The sequence below is a fragment of the Citrus clementina genome, unplaced genomic scaffold (assembly GCF_000493195.1).
Source record: "Citrus clementina cultivar Clemenules unplaced genomic scaffold, Citrus_clementina_v1.0 scaffold_8, whole genome shotgun sequence".
Taxonomy (NCBI): Eukaryota; Viridiplantae; Streptophyta; class Magnoliopsida; order Sapindales; family Rutaceae; genus Citrus; species Citrus x clementina.
Genome location: NW_006262022.1, coordinates 19,957,279 through 19,963,278, shown reverse-complemented (window position 1 = coordinate 19,963,278; position 6,000 = coordinate 19,957,279). Strand labels below are relative to the sequence as shown.

The window sequence follows — 6,000 nt, the reverse complement described above, 5'->3', positions numbered from 1 at the left end:
CAAGATCTTCTTGTTTCTGATCTTTATATTTGATACATTCTCTGAACTGATGGCCAAGGATCCTACAGCAAAAACAAAAGTCCGGTAGTCTCTCATACCTAATCGGCATTGGTATTTTCTCCTCACCCTCTGCCTCTAAGAAAATGATTTTCTTTAAAGGCTTTAAAATATCCACTTTGATTCTGACTTGGGCAAACTCCCCAATGCATTCCCCATTTTCGTTTGTCTCCACCTCCTCGACTGTACCAATAATGGCTCCCAGCCTTGAAATAGCGACTGTATTCATGGCCATGATGGGCACATTTAAGATTTGGACCCAAAAAGAAACATGAGTAAAAGCTTGCTTCGTAATATTTCCTATTCCAACCGGCTCTATCAAGACTAACAGAGCTTTATCAAAATGCCAAGGGTCCCCTGTTAACACTCTTCTTTTATCAGCTTCCAATGCAAACTTGAACAAGAAGACGTTTTCCCCTAGGCTTTCAATTCTCACTCCACGTATTGTTCTCCAGACTTGGTGCATTGTCGCTCTAAGTCCTTCGATACTCACTCCCCTTGTGGTCAGGATCTTCCCAACTAAACATCCCGCAGCAATTTCAACACCTTTTGTTTTCATTTTTCCAACAAAAGAAACCTTATCCTCTTCTTCCCCTTCTAAAGAAATGGCCCTGCACTTCTTAATAAGTTCTTCTGTCTCCATGGTAGTTCAATCAATAAGTAAATAAACTCACCAACCACACTTTATGTTTTTTGACTCTTTGAAAACCCTTGTTGAGTTGTAAAGAAACAATTTATCTATTGTAACTCACACCTTTAAGCTCTTCAAAATACACACAAAAGAAACTAACCCACTCACTCAGTTGGGAGTGACAAAACTGAGCCACAAAGACCCCATTATCCTTTCATTCGTAGTTCTCTTTTCAGAATAAAATGGCTTTATTGAAATAGTTATGCATTCAAGATATTCTTTTAAAAAATACTTCAATAGAAAATGTAATGAAAAATATATCTATCAATGCAAATAAGGGCATACAATCTTGGCAGTGGAATCGGTACATTAAAAATGATTTTATTCAAATAATCATGCCACTCAAGAATTTATTAAAATACTTTAATCATTTTTATTATGGTACGCACTCTCGTACACTCCTATAGTTTAGCAAAATGGTTATGGAGACTCTCTTGCTTTTAAAAGTGACGCGTAGACGCCTTTGAACAAAAGTATAACTGGGTCACAGTAGTTAAAAGGACATAATTGTCTTAAAAGAAATCTATGTAGTAATTTTTATAATAGGGTCTTTATTACTATTTTACCAAACCTTAGGAGTGTTATTATTCTTTCCTCTAAAGTATATAAATACGCGTTAAAGAGCATACGTTGGTTTCTAAAGATAAACAGGTGTTGCTCCAATCTTATTCTTGAGGACATTTAATGTCATTTTCAACAGCGGTTGTCCTTGAAAATATTTCTTCTCCTGGCGACTAAGTGGAAAATGTGTATTTCCCATGCGACTAGTTTCGATGAATGTCAAAGGAACAACTCTCCCAGTGATGATTCTGTCTGAGGGCATATGTGTATTTCTAAAAGCTTTTGTTGTCGGAGATTACCTTTTTGGCTGCATTAATTTTTCTAGACGAGGAATATGGCTATTCATGAAGTAATAATCTCCCCAGTCAATGGAATCTGGATTGAAGAAGAATCAATCAGTCTCAGTCTGACTGTCTCTTACTGCCATCATCCTCAATTTCTGTGTGTTCTTGTCATCAATGCTGTATACAAATATGGAAGAAAAAAGTTAGTTATATTGGTAAAAGTTTGGCCAAAAGAGAATTTATTATAAATTCAATTAGAAGATTCATCATGTTTGTAAATTTCTAACGTACATGGCATTGTAGCATAGGTATGCTCCGTAAAATTCTGCCAATGGCATCGCCAGCTTAACCTGCCTACTCAGAACATTGTACACGCCCTGAAAGTATTGGTGAAATACTTTATTTGCCACTTCTAATACCTGCAGTTGACACCACGTCGAAGTTGAACTAAGATTATTATAATAATATTTTTAAACATTCTAAACATTTCACGCATTACATGTCAAATTTCATTGCATTTAACGTTATATTAGAAAAATATTATTATTTTTCAACACCATTCCCAAGGAGTTTCTGAATTATGCCACGTATTCAAGTGCTACCTATATAGTAGACAATTGTGCCGATAAATCTTCTGTAATGTATATATTATTCGGCAAAGCTTACCTTACAAATAATGTAACAAACAACCAATAAATATAGATCATTGATTTTGATATTTCTTAAATCTAATGGATAAAAATAATTTTAACCTAAAACGAAGTGCATGTGTAATTGTTATTTATAGAAAATTTCATTTCTAATCATATATTTACTTATTTTTTTCAAATAAATCCTCATTAATTTTTTATAATTAATGATTTTCTCATCCATCTCTTCTATAATTATTTTTAAAACTTTATAAAGTTTTTACTATATTTTTATAAAGATTTAAATTATTATTATTATTATTATTATTATATTCATAAAAATCACAAATTCTGAATAAATTTTTGTACCTACATTTATAATTTATTTTCTCTCTTGAGACATAGATTAGGTTTTTCTTCTAACAAACACAGACACACACACACATTCAATCTATTTTTCATCCTAAATACATACTATCAGTGATGTCACATAGATTTTTTAATTTAAATTTAATATCTTGAATTATAAGAGATATTATATGTGATATATATCTTATAAATCTAATGAATTATTAAAAAGATGTTACAGTGAATAAATTACCAAAAATTTTAACGAAAGATTTCAACAATTTGATCTAATCAATGATTCAAACATGTGGAGAAATAATCAATTAAATTAAATGTCACTGTATTTATTAAATAAATTAGAAAGCTCAAATTAATCTATAAATGATATAGAAAGGGTAAACAAAATATTAGAAATTAATAATTTCAATGAAGGAAATATAAAATAAATTAATAAGTTAAGAGATCAACTAAGTAAAGAATTTAATAAAATTAAACAATTCATAAAAGGCTTCAATATTGATTATCATGATATATTGAAATAAGAGACCATTAATATAATCAATAAATACTCTATAGATATAAGATTAAACAAGTTAGAGATTCAATTAAATAAAATAGAAAAAAAATTCAATAATTTAGTACTAAATTTGCTATAAATATAAATGGAGAACTTAAAAAAAATTAAAAGACTAACGGTTCTATTACCTGACTGCAGCTTGGGGGTGTAAAGTAAAACTATAAAAATTATTGACCTTTTTAATAATAATTATTTTTTCTAAGGGTTTAAAATTTTTTAACTGTAACATACAGCTAATGTAACGTAAGCTTTGCCTATATATTGAGGTTCAGAACAAACCTTGAGCGGTAATAAGTAGCGTATTTGTATGTATCTGTTAAAGCTGGCGACGTTGCTTAAGAATATAACCTTGCTAGCCTTCACGGGCTTTCCATGCTTATTAATCCATGGTTTCTTCTGGAAATAATCGAAGTTGTAATCTAGAATACTCCCCGGTGTCACAGGATTTCTTAAAGATGATCCCTCTTGATAAATATTAACATCAGAACGTTGTTTCGCATGAGCCACCATGGCAACAATCATAGCATTCACCACCATATCAACCGGTATCTGTATATATAATTAATTCTTGAATTTTCTCTTTTTTTAAATTGTTTAAGACCGTAGTCTAACGAGCCATAATTCATTGAATTTACCACATCCATAATAGTATTAGTGTCTCCGACCAAGCAAGGTAATATTCCTTGAGCAGATCGAGCCAAAAGGACGTTGGTGTTTCTGTGTAAAGAAATTGAATAGTCAAAGAAATTAAAGAATTTATTTTCTAAACAATTGGAATAAAATTATTACACCCGATCAATTATATAATTTCATTATTTACATAGTCTAGTTTCTAATTTGAATTGTAATGTCATATGCATAATTTTGTTTTTTTTTTTAAATTTTTTATAAGAAGATTGTTAGTTTTTCCTCTACTAAAATGAATATATAACATTTACTCCTTATTTTCATAATGCCCAATAATCCCGTATGACCATAATTTTATAGTATTACTCTTATTTTTATATACACCTTTATTTATATTGAATATAAAGTAAATAAATCATATAAATTAAATTAAAAAAATATTTAAGTACTAAAAATAAGGAATATAGGTTTCAGTGTGAATAAAAAAATTAATAATAAGATATTTTCTTATAATTTTGTTATTTTTAAATATTTTTATAATAATTATTATTTGCATTTTCAAGATAAAATATTTTTATAATAATAATAATTTTATATTTTCAAGATAAAAATAAGTTAAATGACCCATTTATCCCTCTTTTCCCTTAAACTTTTCTACTACGGAGTTTTTGAATATTATGAAAACAGTAAGGATAAGTGGTATTTATTGATTTGAGTGGGAGGAAACTTTTTATTAGAAACTCAAAAGTATATTAAAGATGAAAAAAAATATTATGACCAATTGTCCACCGATGAAGCAAAAAACTAAAATTTTCTCTATTTAGACGGATAAGCTAATTTTTTTTCTTCATCTAAGAAAATTAAAGCAGACTTTTATGACTTACGTCATATATTCAACCCAACCGGGAAATGGCTCTTTGTAAGTGCCGCCTATGATCAAGGGCGGAGTTACTTGTGGGCTGGGATGGACTGTAGCCCGTCCAAAATTTTAAAAAATTTACAAAAATTCCATTGTGCAAAGTTTAAAAAATTATCAATACTTTATACTTTTATGTACAACTTTATCATTCTATTAATTTATAATTTTTTCGTTCATATAAATAAATGAAAAAAGTCAGTGTTTATTTTATTCTTTCATAACCTACTCTCTTTGTTCCTTGGGTTCTTGGTGTTGACGTGCTCAACTTCTTCTTCAGTTATTCATCTTCTGTTGGTAAGAATATATAATAAATTTATTTTTATTTAATCATTTACAATATATTTATTAATTGTAAGGCAATAAAGACTTTAGTTAGTTCTTGTTTTAATTTCATTGCGTAACATTAAATTATTGTTAGGTCAAATCATTGAATTGATTATTGATAGATCATAGATTAGAGATAGTTATTTCCATGAAAGAAAAGAAGAAATCCAGGAGCTAAATCAAATGGCATAGTTTAGTTGGTTATCAAGGCACCACTTCAAAATAAGATGGAGAAGAAGTTTATATCAAATTGTATGGTTATCTACAATAAAAGAAAATTGTAGAAGCTATCGATTCAAATTCGATAATAGATAAATTTAATTCTTGAAAGTATCGTAAGACATAGTTTAAGTAGTTTTTAATTGTAATTGAATTACTTTTGGGATTCAATTTATTTTCTTATATATTAATGAATTTTTCATTAAGTTTTATACTCTTAATTGTGATAATATTTGGACTTGGAAAAAATTTAGCCCACCAAAAAAAGTTTTTTGGACTTCGCCCCTGCCTACGATGGTACGGCGTATAGTGACCAATGACAAATTTTCTTCTGATTGTTGCATGAGCATCTCTCCCATCGTCTTGGTGAATACATTTGGCCATCCGTGCATCGTTGCTATGAAAAACATATGATTATGATTATGTTAAATAAAACGAATTTAGTATTGACATTTGAAACTTAGGAGAAGACAAGTACTTGGGGTTGGTTCAGTTGTTTGTTACCTATTAGTTTTAGTATTTTACTATAAGAACCAAAATTCTAGTTCCCTCCGCAAGTGACAAGTAAAAACTTTTTGAATTAGAAAGTTCTAAAAATAAAAAGAACTTTGGGCTAAGAGTGGATCTTCATTTTTGTCATGAATCCGGATTAGGAGTAAGGAGAATGAAATCGAGATATGTCTTATTGCCATCCCTAATTTGAACCCATTCACATTCATCAAAGCTAGTAAGTGTCAAATTATTTAAAAATTTAACTCGGAGGG

At 29.4% G+C, this 6,000-nt stretch overlaps 1 pseudogene; it reads right to left on the bottom strand.

The window, feature by feature from the left end:
• Positions 1-1,385: 1,385 nt before the first annotated feature.
• LOC18035455 lies at positions 1,386-5,646 on the bottom strand (annotated as a pseudogene).
• Between the last annotated feature and the right edge of the window lie 354 nt (positions 5,647-6,000).